This window comes from Nicotiana tomentosiformis, chromosome 12 (assembly GCF_000390325.3).
Source record: "Nicotiana tomentosiformis chromosome 12, ASM39032v3, whole genome shotgun sequence".
NCBI classification, from domain to species: Eukaryota; Viridiplantae; Streptophyta; class Magnoliopsida; order Solanales; family Solanaceae; genus Nicotiana; species Nicotiana tomentosiformis.
The window spans coordinates 107,304,015-107,320,798 of NC_090823.1; positions in this window are offsets into that span (position 1 = coordinate 107,304,015).

Sequence of the window (16,784 nt, forward strand, 5' to 3'; positions counted from 1 at the left end):
TTTAAATTTGGTTTGAAGTAGGATTTTGTGTTATCGAGGTCCAATTGGGATTCCGAGCCTGGGAATAGTTCTGTATGGTGATTTAAGACTTGCACACAAAATTTGGAGTCATTCCGAATAGTTTAAGTATGTTTCGACGCGTTCGTAGTAAGTTGGAAGAATTTGAAGTTCATAAGTTAATTCTATTGATTTTGGGTTGCGATTCGTAGTTAATTACCGAACTTGTTGGTATGTTTGGACGGGGCCTCGGGGGTCCCGCATGCCATTCGGATGATGCGCGGAAGTCATTTGACCTTGGTTGAACAGCTGAAGCACCTAGCTTCTGGTGCAATCGCACTTGTCGAGGTCCATCCATAGGTGCAAGCTCGTAGAAGCGAGACAACGACCGCAGAAGTGACCCAGTATAGGCTTCCCAGTGATCGCAGAAGCGGGGCAGGGATCGCACCTGCGAAGGCGCAGGTGCGAAGCAAGCGATCACAGAAGCGGACAGGGTCGCAGGTGCGACGCGCTCACCGCAGAAGCAATCCGCTGGGTGCAGAAGCGAAGGAGGCGAACCTCCGCAGCTGTGTGATTTTGTCCACAGAAGCAGAACCGCAGGTGCGGTGATGGCATCGCAGGTGCGAAAATCGCTGGGCAGTGAGGCTCATTTAAGTCGAGAGTTAAACCATTTTTGACTCATTTCTTTCATTCATTGGGCGATTTTTGGAGCTTTTGGAGAGGGATGTTCACCTAGAACCTTGAGGTAAGTGATTTCTATACAAAATGAGTTTAAAACATAGGTTATCTGTAACGATTATTTTCGAAAATTTTTGGAATCCGGGCGCGTGGGCCCGGGGTGAATTTTAGGAATCTTTTAATTTGGGTTGGGTAATTACTCTAATAGTTAAATTATTAACTTTTGAACATGTATTGATTAATTTATATAATATTTGACTAGTTTCGAGTCGTTTGGCACCGAGCTGAGGATTTAAAGCATATTTGTGGATCGGAAGTGAACTTGAGAGCGAGGTAAGTCTCTTGTCTAACCTCGTAAGAGGGAACTCATCCCCTTAGGTGTATTTTTGTTGTAAATTACTTGTGTGGGGAGATACGTATGCACTGGGTGACGAGAGTCCGTGCGTAGATATATTCCATGTGATTACCGGGTAGTCTTAGATTTACATCATATTTTGTTGGCACTATTACTTGATTATACATATTAATTGTCTTAAATAGAGCTGAGATTGAGGATTTTATGATTTTAAGTCTCCAGTTTAGACTTCTTATTTTTGGAAAGAACTAAAGAATTATTTAATAACTTTGAAAAATCCATGTTCACTCGCGTCGCAAGTATTTTCGCGAGCGAGGTAAATTCCTCTACTCTCATGTGAGCGAGTCGTTCGCCTCGGCAGGTTAATAGATGCATCTATGGTTCATGCCATTCGACCCTCGGCAGTGCATACAATATATATATATATATATATGTGTGTGTGTGTGTGTGTGTGTGTGTGTGTGTGTGTGTGTGTATTTTAGATCGAGCCATACGACCTTGGCATAAATCATGCGTAATAATACTTGAAGCCTAATTATACTTGATATCGTTTTATTGGCTTGAGAGGTTACAATCATTAAATGTTGGAAATCGATTTGGGATTTACTATTAGTGAAAGAATTTTTTTATTTACTGCTTGTTATTGAGTTTTCATTATCATTTACATAGCCCATGCTTATTTAGAATTTTGGTATTTTATTGTTAGCCCATAGTAAGTGTCAGAGTCGACCCCTCATCATCACTTCTTCGAGGTTAGACTAAATACTTACTGGGTATATATTGTTTATGTACTCACGCTATACTTCTGCGCTAACCGTGCATTATCTGAGGCATGTGCATCTGGTTATCATCCCAGCGCGCACTCCTGATACTCCGAGACTTTGCGGTGAGCTGCCTTTCGAGCCGTTCTGCAGCACCCGAAGTCTTTCTTTTGTATTTACTTTCTGTCTACTTTATTTCAGACAGTAACTTAGTATTTTGTATATTCTACTAGTAGCTCATACATATGTTGTCACGACCCAATTTTTCCTTTGTTGGATATCGTGATGGCACCTAGTCTTAGAGACTAGGTAAGCCTAATATTTATTTAAGAATAACAATAATTAAATAACATCTAACAATCTTTGAAATGGAAACCTCTAAAAATTTATAATTCTCAAAATCGATAGTACAAGTCATAAGTTCTACTGAAAGAAAGTCTATAAATATAACTGTTTTGAAATAGAGATAAAACCGTGCAAGTACAATATTAAAAGGTGACTCCAAAGCCTGCGAACGTAGCAACAAGTTTACCTTGAGTCTCCACAGCAAGATCCGTACTGCTAGTGAGCGGTCAACTGACTCCACATTACCTGGCTCTGCACAAAAATGTGCAAAAATATAGTATGATTTCACCACAGTCGATACCTAGTAAGTATCAAGACAAACCTTGGTGGTGTAGTAACGAGGTACATTAAAAACACTCGCTGGTCTAATAACCTGTGCAATGTAATATACAAAAATAATAAAAAACAAATAGCAGTGATAGCAACAAAAATCAACTAGTGATGTAACAACAAGGCAACAAGAATTTCATAAATATTGCTCAAACGATTAAGGAACCCAAGTACAACCTAGTAATCAAACCCTTCAAATATAATTCTTTCACCTATAAGTTTTTCAAATAAAAATCTTTCAATTAAAAGTCACTTGTGACACCTCATTTCATAATCATAAAAATACGGGTCTCAGGCCACCTTCATATTTCCACAGCACATCGTGCCCAAATGTAATAACCCGATCAGTCGTTTTGCTTTCTAGAATCCTTTTTCCCTAAATAAGACTTCTCGTACTTTCTTTTACAGATTTATGATTTGCGAGGATGGTTGGTTCGGGATTTAGAAGAGTTTGGGTTGGAATCAGAACACTTAGTTCCTTAAGGGTTGGCTTGAAAAGGCTAAGTTTGACTTCGGTCAACTTTTTTTAGTAAACGACCTCGGAATTGAGATTTGATGGTTCCAATAGGTTTGTATGATGATTTCGGACTTGGGCGTATGTTCGGATCGGATTTTGGGTGACCCGGGAGCGTTTCAGCACCTAATAGAGAAAGTTGGTTCTTGAAGGTTTTTTAAGTTCTTTAAATTTGGTTTGGAGTAGGTTTTGATGATATCGAGGTATAAATGGAATTCCAAGATCGGGAATAGTTCCGTAGTGTCATTTAAGACTTGCACACAAAATTTGGTGTCATTCCGAGTAGTATAAGTACGTTTCGGCGCATTGGAAGTAAATTGAAGAACTTAAAGTTCTTAAGTTTAATTCAATTGGTTTTGGGGTGTGATTATTAGTTTTAATGTCGTTTCGAGCGTTATGATAGTTCAAACGAGTCTGTTTTATGATTCTACACTTGTTAGCATGTTCGGGCGGGGCTCCGTGGGCCCCGAGTGTCAATCGGACGAGGCTCGGACCAAGTTGGGAGTTTGGAGCAACAGCTGAAGCTCCCAGATCTGTCATAATCGCACATGCGCTTGGTCAGCCGCAGGTGTGGCCTCGCAGGTGAGAGCCACGATCCGCAGAAGCGAGAAATTGAGGGCAGCCCAGAATCCGAAGATGCAGAAGATTGGGCGCACCAGCGTGAGAGCAGGTGCGAGAGACATGGTCGCATGTGCGACTAGGCTCGCAGAAGCGGCCCTTCTTGTCCGCAGATGCGGAGCCTGACCAGATGAGGGAAAAGCGCACCTGCGAGGCATTTTTCGCAGGTGCGTCCCAAAGCACCGCAAGTGCGAAAGTCATTGGGCAGTGAGGGCTCATTTAATACGGACTTAAGCCATTTTCACTCATTTTCTCTCACTCTTTGAGCGATTGTTGGAGCTTCTTGAGAGGGATTTCCACCTAGATTTTGGAGGTAAGTAATTTCTACCTATCGTGAGTTCAATACGTAGATTTCAACATGAAAATTAGTAGAAATCATGGGTTAGATGAAAACCTAAGTTTTTGATAAAAATGAGATTTAACCATGAAATTCGTTATGAAATTTAGTAAAAATCATATATTTATGTTCCTAAGGTTATAGGTAATAACTTCTTTAAGAATTTTTGGAATTTTTGGGTAATCACTTAAATTGTGGAATTATGAACTTTTGAGCATAGATTGATTAGTTTATGTAATGTTTGACTAGCTTCGAGTCGTTTGGCGTCAAATTTGGAGGTTTAAGCGCGTTCTTGAATTGGGAAGTAGGCCTTGAGACGAGGTAAGTCTCCTTTCTAACCTTGTAGGAGGAAAATTACCCCATAGGTAAACTAAATTAATATGTGTTGTTGTTTGTGGGGGGCCACATATGCACGAAGTGACGAGAGTCTGTACGTAGCTACTATTCCTATTATGTCCGGGTAGTCTTAGGCTTACACCATGCCTTGTTGATATTGTTATTGCTTTATGTATATTGTTTTCCTTGAGAAGGGCGGAATGGAGTGTGCTTATTAAATGTTTCAAAAGGGATTGGAATTGAGGAAAAATAATGGGATCTTAAAAGTTTTCATTTGAATGTCGTATTTTGAAAAGAATGGGAGAATACCATGAAATTTTATGAGATCTTTGTGCAACCGTGTCACATGTATTATTCACAAGCGGGGTAATTCCTTAAATTTATGTTTGACTACGTCACATGTATGTTTCGCGAGCAGGAAAAATAGATGCATCTATGGTTTGCATTGTTCGATCCTCGGCAGTACAGTTTAAATATTTTGTTGGATCGGGTCGTACGACCTCGGCATAATTGCGCATGATAATTATTTGGAAATTCTCCACGATTTATTTTGCTTAAATGCCTTGAAATATAAGTTGCTAAATAGTATTACTGAAATTTATGTTATAATTATGAAAGAAGGACTTATCTCTTCCTGTTGTTGAACTGACAGTATCATTCATGATATCCATTCTTAGCATAGTACTTTAATTATATTATTATTGGCCTAGTAAGTATCAAGTCGACCCCTCGTCACTACTTCGAGGTTAGGCGGGATACTTACTAGGTACATATTGTTTATATACTCATACTATACTTCTGTACTTAATTGTACAGGATCTGAGGTTGGTGTATCTAGTTACCCGCCCGGCGCGCATACTTGATCTTGGACCGAGACGTTATGGTGAGCTGCCCCTTCTGAGCCGTTCAACAGCATGCCGGAGTTTCTCTTCTATTTTTATCTGTCTATTCTGTTTCAGGCAGTAGGATAGTCATCTTTTGTATAGTCTACTAGTTGCCCCACACACTTATGACACCAGATCTTGGCACGTATAAGTAGACTTTGATTTTTGGGTTGTAATTCAATAGTTATAACTGCTTTTAGATATTTCCGTTTGTTTGCCTTAAAAAATTCTTTATTTACCAAATGTTTTAAAATAAGTAAATCTAAATGGGAAATCACTGAGTTGTTCACTGTTGGCTTGTCCAGCAATGGTGTCGGATGCCATCGCGGCCTGACATAGTGTTGGGTCATGACAACATGGTATTAGAGCACTAGGTTCACGTAGGTCTCACAAGTTATAGGCAGGTCTAGTAGAGTCTTGCGGATCAGTGCGGAGAAGTCCGTACTTATCTTCGAGAGGCTTTGTGGTGTTAGAAAACTACTATTTATTCATCTCATATCGTGCAATTGATGGTACACTAAGTTTCTTTCTTCTATTCTCTCACAGATGGTGAGGATGTGTACGGCGGACGTTCCAGACCCGGGAGGAGCTGCTCCCCCCGTTGCTAGAAGCCGAGGCAGAGGACGGGGGAGGGCACCGATTCGAGATAGGGGACGAGGGCATCCAAGTGCTTCCCCAGTAGCACCACCAGTGGATCTAGTGGAGGATCCCATTATCGAGGATTAGGGCGAGGTGCCTGCCGTAGATCCAGACCCGGTAGATTTCATGACAGCACCGGGCTTTCAGGAGGTCATGGGCCATATGCTACGGTTCATGGATTCTATGACCCAGGCTGGTTTATTTCCAGCAGACCCAGCCACATCTCAGGCGGGAGGGGGAGCACAGACCCTTACTGCCCAAGCTCCCAGGCATGCAACTACAGTGTATCAGAATCTGGGTACATTACCCGCGGACGGGGCCTAGCCATTTGCAGCAGTGGCACCTGAGCCTAGACCGACTGCGGATGGCGATCCGTAGAAGTACTTGGACAGATGGATTAGGTTACACCCTCCTGTCTTCGAAGGCGAGCGTCATGAGGATGCCCAGGATTTCATTGATAGTTGCAGGGACAGACTGCACAACATGAGGATACTAGAGTCTCATGGGGTTGACTTCACTACTTTCCAGTTGGAGGGCAAGGCCCGTAGGTGGTGGCAGTCTTATCTTCTTGGCAGACCATCGGGTTCTCCTCCCTTGACTTGGATCCAGTTCACACAGCTTTTCCTAGATAGGTATATTCCACCCTCCGAGAGGGAAGAGTTACGGTGTCAGTTTGAGCAGCTAGAACAGGGTTAGATGTCAGTGACCGACTATGAGGTGAGGTTTTCTGAGTTGTCTCGCCATGCACTTATGATACTTACTACGGACGCAGAGAGAATGCGAAGATTTGTTGCGGGGTTGCACCCCAATATTCGGGCTAGTATGGCCTGTGAGGTTGAGATGGGTACTGGTTATCAGCTAGTAGTGGAGATTGCTCGAAGTATTGAGGGCTACCGCCAGAGGGGTAGAGAGCAGATGCAGCAGGACAAGAGGGTCTGTTTCTCTGGAGAGTTTAAAGGTGCCCCGGCTAAGGGCAGAGGTCAGATCGGGAGGGGTCAGCCTAGTAGGCCCACATATTCAGCACCACCACCTCCTCGGGGTGCTCCGGCGCGACCCTATTTTAGTGTTATGCCAGAGTGTTCCTATCGCCCACCAGTTCATCAGGGTTCTTCCAGTGCTTATTTCAGCGCCATGCTAGAGAGTTCATACCGCCCACCAGCCATTCAGGGTTCTTCTAGTGGGTATTCAGGACATCAGGGTCAGACTTCAGGGAAACAGTCTATGGTACCGAGAGGTTGTTACGAGTATGGTGATCTGGGTCACATGAAGAGATCCTGCCCCAAGCTTCGGGGCAAGGCAGTACAGCAGGGCCAGCAGCCCATGATTTCAGCTCCAGCAACCGCACCAACCGTTCGGCTGCCCAGAGGTGGAGGGCAGATGGGTAGAGGTCATCCTAGAGGTAGAGGTCAGGCAGGCAGGTATCAGTCAGGTGGCGCCCCAGCCAGATTCTATGTGTTTCCGACCAGACCAGATGCAATGGCCTCAGATACCATGATCACATGTATTATTTCTGTCTGTGGTAGGGATGCTTCAGTGTTATTTGATCTAGTATCTACGTATTTATATGTATCATCTCTGTTTGATCATTTCCTGGATGTTCCTCGTGAGTTCTTGGATACTCTTGTTTATGCGTCCACTCCTGTGGGTGATTCTGTGGTTGTGGATCAAATCTATCGGTCCTGTGTGGTCATATTCTGTAGTTACGAGACTAGGGCGGACCTTCTTTTACTTGATATGACTGATTTTGAGGTCATCCTGGACATGGACTGGTTATCTCCATACCACGTTGTCCTTGATTGTCATGCCAAGAATATTACCTTAGTGATGCCGGAATTATCGAGATTGGAGTGGAAGGGTTCTTCGGTTAGTACAGTTAGTCGGGTAATCTATTTTCTGAAGGCTCGACATATTGTTGAGAAGGTTTGTTTGGCTTATCTAGCTTATGTTCGGGACACCACCGTAGAGTCTCCGGCGTTTGATTCAGTGCCAGTAGTCCGGTAGTTTGCCGATGTGTTTCCTTCTGACCTTCCAGGCATGCCGCCAGATCGTGATATTGATTTCCGTATTGATTTGGCTCTAGGTACCCAGCCTATATCCATCCCACTGTACCGTATGGCTCCAAAAGAATTGAAGGAGTTGAAGGAGCAGCTTGGGGAGTTGTTAGCAAAGGGGTTTGTGAGCCCAAGTGTATCACCTTGGGGTACACCAGTATTATTTGTGAAGAAGAAAGATGGGACTATGCGTATGTGCATTGATTACCACCAGTTGAATAAGGTTACCATCAAGAACAAGTACCTGTTGCCGCGTATCGATGATTTGTTTGACCAGTTGCAGGGTGCTAGGGTGTTTTCTAAGATCGACTTGAGATCAGGGTACCATCAGTTGAAGATTCTGGACTCAGATGTTCCGAAGACTGCCTTCCATACCAGATATGGTCATTATGAGTTTCTAATGATGTCCTTCGGCTTGACTAATGCCCCAGCGGCGTTTATGGATTTAATGAACCAGGTGTTCAGGCCTTATATTGATTCTTTCGTTATTGTCTTCATTGATGACATCTTGATTTACTCACGTAACCTGGGGGGGCATGAGCATCATTTGAGAGTGGTACTTCAGACATTGCGAGAACAAAAACTATATGCTAAGTTCTCCAAGTGTGAGTTTTGGCTGGAGTCTTTGGCATTCTCTAGGCGTATTGTATCGGTAGAAGGTATTAAGGTGGATCCCAAGAAGATTGAGGCAGTTCAGAGTTGGCCTCGTCCCACTTCGGCGACTGAGGTCAGGAGTTTCTTACGGTTAGCAGGTTACTTTTGCCGCTTTGTGCAGGGTTTCTCATCCATTGCAGCATATTTGACTAGATTGACCCAGAAGGGTGCCCCATTTTGTTGGTCTAATGATTGTGAGGCGAGCTTTCAGAAGCTCAAGACAACCTTGACTACGACACCAGTTTTAGTGTTGCCTTCCGGTTCGGGGGTGTATACTGTGTATTACGACGCTTCACGCGTTGGCTTAGGTTGTGTATTGATGTAGGAGAGGCGAGTTATTGCATATGTTTTGCATCGGCTAAAAATTCTTGAGAAGAAATACCATGTGCACGATCTAGAGTTAGCCGCGATTGTTCATGCTCTTAAGATATGGAGGCATTATCTGTATGGGGTGTCATGTGAGGTTTATACCGATCATCTCAGCTTACATCATTTGTTCAAGCAAAGGGGTCTCAATTTGAGTCAACGCAGATGGCTCGAGTTACTGAAGGATTATGACATCACCATTCTTTATCATCCGGGCAAGGCAAATGTGGTCGCGGATGCCTTAAGTAGGAAGGCAGAGAGTATGGGTAGCTTGGCATTTATTTCAGCGGAGGAGAGGCCACTAGCTTTGGACATTCAGTCATTAGCTAACAGTCTTGTGAGGTTGGATATTTCAGAGCCCAACTGAGTTCTTGCATGTGTTGTTGCTTAGTATTCATTATTGGGGCATATCAAGGCCCGACAGTTTGATGATCCGCACTTGGCAATTCTTAGAGAGACAGTACTTCAGGGTGGTGCTAAATACGTTTCTATTGGCGAGGATGGTGTTCTGCGACTCCAGGGTCGTCTATATGTTCCTAATGTTGATGGATTGAGGGAGAGGATTCTAGAGGAGGCACACAGTTCTCGATATTCTATTCACCCAGGTGCTACGAAGATGTATCATGACCTGAGACAGCATTATTGGTGGCGACGGATGAAGAAAGACATAGTGGAGTATGTAGCTAGGTGTCTAAATTGCCAGCAGGTCAAGTATGAGCACCAAAAGCCAGGTGGCCTACTTCAGCAGATGACTATACCTGAGTGGAAATGGGAGCGCATCACTATGGACTTCGTAGTTGGATTGCCGCGGACCTTGAAGAAGTTTGATGCAGTTTGGGTCATTGTCGACAGATTGACCAAGTCGGCACACTTTATTCCGGTTGTGACTACATATACTTCAGAGAAATTGGCCTAGATTTATATTAGGGAGATAGTTCGGTTGCACGATGTGCCCGTTTCCATCATATCAGCTCAATTCACTTCATATTTCTGGAGAGCTGTACAGAGTGAGTTGGGGACCTGTGTAGAGCTCAGCATAGCGTTTCATCCATAGACCGACGGGTAGTCAGAGCGGACAGTTCAGATATTAGAGGACATGCTGAGAGCATGTGTGATTGACTTTGGGGGACAGTGGGATCAGTTCTTGCCATTGGCCGAGTTTGCTTACAATAACAGTTATCAGTCCAGCATCGAGATGGACCCATTTGAGGCTTTATATGGTCGGCGATGTCGTTTTCCCATCGGGTGGTTTGAGCCCGGCGAGGCTAGGTTATATGGTACTGATCTGGTGAACGATGCCTTGGAAAAGGTAAAGTTGATTCAGGAGCGACTTCGTACAGCACAGTCCAGACAGAAGAGTTACGCGGATCAGAAGGCACGTGATGTATCATTTATGGTAGGCGAGAAGGTTCTCTTGAAAGTCTCACCGATGAAGGGTATTATGAGATTCGAAAAGAAGGGCAAGTTGAACCCAAGGTTTATAGGCCCATTTGAGGTGTTGAGGCGAGTTGGGGATGTTGCTTATGAGCTTGCTTTACCTCCTAGTCTATCAGAGGTTCATCCAGTCTTTCATGTGTCTATGCTCCGGAGGTATCATGCCAACCTGCCACATATGTCAGCTTGACGAGAGCTTGGGTTAGGAGGAGGAGCCAGTTGCCATTGTTGCTAGACAGGATCTCCAGTTGAGATCCAAGAGTATTTCCGCAGTAAAGGTTCAGTGGAGGGGCCAACCAATCAAGGAGGCGACCTGGGAGTCCGAGGAGGACATGCGGAGCAGATATCCACACTTATTCAGCACATCAAGTATGAATCTAAACTCGTTCGAGGACGAACGTTTGTTTAAGAGGCGGAGAATGTAAAGACCCGATCGGTTGTTATGATTTCTAGAACCCCGTTTTCCTAAATAAGACCTCCCGTACTTACTTTTACTGATTTATAACTTGCGAGGATGGTTGGTTTGGGATTTAGAAGAGTTTGGGTTGGAATCGGAATACTTAGTTCCTTAAGGGTTGGCTTGAAAAGGCCAAGTTTGACTTTGGTCGACTTTGTTTAGTAAACGACCTCAGAATGGGAAATCACTAGTAGACTTGGATTTTTGGGTGGTAATTCAATAGTTATAACTGCTTTTAGATATTTTCATTTATTTTCCTTTAAAAAATCCTTTATTTACCAAATGTTTTAAAATAAGTAAAGCTAAATGGGAAATCACTAAGTTGTTCACTGTTGGCTTGTCTAGCAACGGTGTCAGACGCCATCACGGCCTCACATGGAGTTGGGTTGTGACACCATATTTCTATCACAACTGCACGGACTACTGACGTGCCAATAATATCAATGTATATAAGATTCACATGATCAATTTATTTCCAATAAGGTAAGTTTTAAATTTTTAAATCAAGTAAGAAATAAACAAAGAAATTAATTTATTTTAGAAATTATTTGGGTAAAGAAAATAACATTTCAATTAAAATAAAGCACCTGATAGTTGTTGATTTGGATGTAAAACTTATAAGAATTAAAGCATACATCAATTTCTTTTATTCAAAACAACTCAACCTTGAAAACTAATAAAAACTAGAAACACAAATCCTTAGAGTCGCGTACAAGAGCCAAAGCCAACACACTACAACAAGGAATACAAACACATAATAAAATCAAATATTACATCACGGAAGAACACAAGGATTTACCTATCACGGAAATACAAAATAACCAAAGACAAGTGCAACCATAGAGAATGTCAACAAAGGCACTCCCGAGATACCGTCTCGTAGTCCCAAAAGTAAATTCTCAACAGGGGATCTCCCGAGGTACCGCTTCGTAGTCCCAAAAGTAAATGCTCAATAGGGGATCTCCCAAGGTACTGCCTCGTAGTCCCAAAAGTAAATATGCAAGACAGAAGGATCTCCTGAGGTACCGCCTCATAGTCCCAAAAGTAAATATGCAAGACAAGGGGATCTCCCGAGGTACCGCCTCATAGTCCTAAAAGTAAATATGCAAGACAGGGGGATCTCCCGAGGTACCGCCTCGTAGTCCCAAAAGTAAATATGCAAGACAAGGGGATCTCCCGAGATACCGCCTCGTAGTCCCAAAAGTAAATATGCAAGACAGGAGGATCTCCCGAGGTACCGCCTCGTAGTCCCAAAAGTAAATATGCATCAACAGGGGCACTACAGGTGCTCAAATATCACAACATTTCACAAGTTAAGTGGTCAGTTATCACATCATTCACAAATTACACTACAAGTCCTCAAACATCACAACATATCACAATTTCTACCTCAAGTGCTCAAAATTACAACTTGCCACAGAAAATCAACAATAATATTATTTTTCACAATAAGAAGCCCACGGCTCGACCATAATGAGCACAACATCATAACAAAATATTCGGGAGTGAACAACTCAACCGAATAATATTTCACAATTTGGTATTTTGCCTCAATATGATTCACGGCCTTTATAATTTGATACCAAGTTTTCAACAACATGAACTGAAAAGTAATTCATCAAGGGACAACACCTCTTTTAAATCACAACTTCAAAAAATAATAAATTTATTCATCTTATTAACTAAATTTCCCATTTTAAATTATCTGTAAATAAATTTAATAATGAAAGTATATTTCCATAAAATAATGGCAACTCAAGCAAACACAGTGTTCACATAAAAGTTAAGTGGCAATCACACCAAATTATTATATAAAAATAATCTCGGCAAACAAGGAATGAGGCATGACAAATAAAGGATTTAATAAGTTTCAATAATTTCCAATTTAATACATAATGGCGTCTAAGGATTTTAACCAATGAAATTTGCACATATAAACCAAGTACGTACGCGTCACCTCGCGTACATGATTTTCAATTACACAATTTGCACATAAGACTCAATGCCTAAGGGGCATTTCCTCCACTCAAGGTTAGATAAGATACTTACCTCGAACCAAGCTCAATCAATAGGTAACAATGCCTTTTTCACGAATATCCGACTCTGAATGGCCCAAATCTATCAAAAAATAATTACATATCGTAAATACAACTATAATAGACTAATCTAATTAATGAAATCAATACTTTAACAAAATTCTGAAATTCGCCCTAAAACGTCAACCCGAGCCCACGTCTCGGAATCGGGTAAAAGTCACAAAATATGAACACCTATTCACTCACGAATTCATTCGTACCAAAATTATCCAAATTCGATGTAGAAATCCCAATCAAATCTCAAAATCTTAGTTGAAGAACTTCTTTCCATTTTTCCCAAATTTTCTATCAAAATCCGAATTTAAATGATGAAATCAACCATAGATTAGTGGAATATAACCATAAAGGAGTTAAGAATCATTACCCAAAAGCTTTCTCTGAAAATTCCTCAAATAATCGCCCAATCTGAGCTCTCAAAGTCCCAAAATCGGAAATGGAATCAAACCCTCGAACTTGTGGGCCTACAATCGCACCTACGATGTCGCACCTGCGAAAATTCCATCACAGGTGCGGACTTAGCATAAGTCCCCTGGGTCCGCATATGCGAGAGAAGCGCCGCACCTGCGGATGCGCTCCTGCGACCAAGGAACCGCACCTGCGACCCTCATCGCTCCTGCGCACAGACCAATCGCAGAAGCGAGGCCGCTTCTGCGCAATCAGCTCCGCACTTGCGAACCCAGCCTGGGCTGCCAAATCCCGCATCTGCGCTCCTTCATCTGCACATGCGAGTCCGCACCTGCGGTCTCCCCACCGCAAGTGTGAAAACACGAGAAACCCTAAACTTCAGCAAATACACAAGTCCAATTTTTTTTATCCAATAAGCATCTGAAATACACCCGAGGCCCCCCGGACCTCAACCAAACATACCAACAAGTCCTAAAATACCATACGAACTTAGTCGAGCCCTCAAATCACATCAAACAACGCTAAAAATACAAATTGCACATTGATTCAAGCCTAATGAACTTCAAAATTTCAAACTTCTACATGTGATGCCGAAACCTATCAAATCAAGTCCGATTGACCTCAAATTTTGCACACAAGTCATAATTGACATTATGAACCTATTCCAACTTCAGAAATTAAATTTCGACCCCGATATCAAAAAGTCAACCCCCCGGTCAAACTTCCAACTTAGAATTTCTATTTTAGCCATTTCAAGCCTAATTTAACTACGGATTTTCAAAATATTTTTCGGACATACTCCTAAATCCGAAATTACCATACGAAGCTATTGACATCATCAAAATTTCATTTCGGAGTCGGTTTCTCATAAGTCAAAACTCCGGTCAACTCTTTTCATTTAAGTTTCAAAAATGAGAATTATTTTTTTAATTAAATTCTGAATCTTTCGAAAATCAAACTCGACCACACCTGCGGGTCATAATACATATTACGAAGTTGCTCGAGACCTTTAGTCGCTGAACGGTGCGTAAATTCTTAAAACGACAAGTCGGATCATTACGCATGTGACACTAGGTCTTGAAAATTATGCTAGTAGACACTTGATGATTTTTGAGTATTTGCTTCACCTCATTTGTTCTTAAAATTGTTTACTCCTTATTTTATTAAATTTCTCACTTTTTATTTATTTAATACTTAAAAAAATAACTATTTCTAAATTGTTAAAAGAAACAATCACATGGTTAGTTCATTGGTGGCTTGCCTAGCGGTAACGTTAGGCGCCATCACGGTTTATAGGAGAAATTGGATCGTGACAATAATAGATTTTGCTCTATTTTCTTATTTCTTTCATGGCAAATGCTCTTATTATATAAAGCAACTTTTGTACCTTAAGAGTTTTATCAACTTGGCAAATAAGTTTACTTATATAATAATTTTGAAACAAAATTGAATTGACTTTTTTGTTGATTTATTAATTCAAAGACTTAATTATGTGTTGATATTTCATGCTTTTATGATAGTATAGAAGATATAAATTATTTTCGAACTTTTTTCTTACGCGAGCATAATATTATTCTCTTTATACCGATGTAATATTTAAAACTATATTTAATAATTAGAATAAATATTTAATTAGGTACAAAGCATCTTGCTTTAGTAGTAACAGTATATAGAAACATCTTGTTAGAATTATAGGCTCCCTAAAAAGAAGAATCAATGTGAACATATTTCTATGAAAATTACCGTGAGGATATATAAGGAAAAGAAACGTAATACTCTTACTTCTCTTAAATAATATCTATTTTAAAGTCCTTAATATTAGAATTTCTTAATTCAATAAGGAAAAACCTAGTAATCAAAATTTTAGTTTCTTTTAAAGTCCTAAAGATTAGGATAATAATTAAATGAATATTTTGTCTAGTGTGAACTCTATTTTAAAAAGGATAAAAAAAAGTGAACGATATTTCGCTAAGGGCTTTCGTAATTTTAATATGGTACTAGTCTTAGGGTACGCGCTTCGTGAGTATATCCTATATCAATAAAATATAGTATTTCAAAATATTTAAAAAATAATAAACAATGTGTTTGACTTTTAAAATAAAAATTAACAAAAAATATATAAATTCTTGGAAATGATGACTACTAAATATTTTATTTAGCTGGCTCAATGAAGAAAGAATTCCTTTCATAAGAGTTCTTAAATGCCTTATTGTAGTTTCTTAGAAATTCTATAGAAATATCTTATAAAAGAATATTGTTATTTCTATGACCTAATACGAAAATAAACAAAAAAATATAATTACTATTATCAACAAAAAATTGTCAAATAAAATAAATTAAAAAATAAATTTCGCTGCTATTTTAGGAATGAAGAGGTTGGTGTTATGCTCATAGAAAAAATTGATAAGGGACAATGTAATGTCTAAATGACTTATATTTTTTATAGCAGATAATTTAATATAGAACATAAAGGAGTTGTCATTTGTAAAATAATAATAGTATTATATTGTTTCCTCCTTATTGCTTCAAGTTTGTATTTTTACGAATTTGACTCTTAATACTATTATAACCAATTTTGTCATATGCTAATGTTATTCTTATCAAAACAAATTTATGTATCCTATAACATCTGTCAGATTGAAAATTATTTTACTTATATGATGAATATGAAAAATAATTAAATTGATTTTTTTAATTAGTTAATACAAAGGCTTAATTATTTATTCGCGACATTAAAAGAAATAATCATTGTTTGTTGATTTAAATTCTTCATATTAGCTCATCCAAATTTAAATAATTAATTATAATTATACTATTATCTAAATTATATTATCAAAGAGTTAAAAAATTAATTTGATATTTCATTTTTTGGATTTTTGTGTTTGTAAAATCATTAATGTACTTGACTCTTGTCAACCACTTAAATACTTTGTTAGTAATTTGTCCAATATTGATCGGTGCTTTCAAATATTATGTAATAATAATAATAATTATTATTATTATTATTATTATTATTATTATTATTGCTATTATTTTTTTATTATTAAAAAAATTAGGACGAAAGAATGAAAATTCATGCACACGTCTAGTCTTGGATAGTCTAATTAGGATTTTAAAAAAAAGTTAAAAATATAAATTCCTTAGGTGAATGAAGTTCCTACATATTAGGGACTTTGCATAATTTCAAATAAGGAATGTTTTAATAACCAATATTGTAGTTGAACAACCAGCTAAACAACTTGAAAGCTCGCCGAACAACCACAAATACTTCAACGGAGAAATGATTTACAAAAGAAATCATCCTTTATTGAACAGTACTGGGATGAAAAAAGAAAGTAGAAAGCAGAGGACATGATAGAGCTTAATAGATAGAAAGCATCCTTTGTGGCATTTTGGGTTTAGACACAAGGGATAACCGAGCAAATGTCATTGCAACAAAAGAAAATGCAACCAGGGCAGCCTTCCGTCATTCTTCTATTAATTGAGCGAGCAAAATCCCTGACTGGATCTAGTTTCCTTCCAGCATC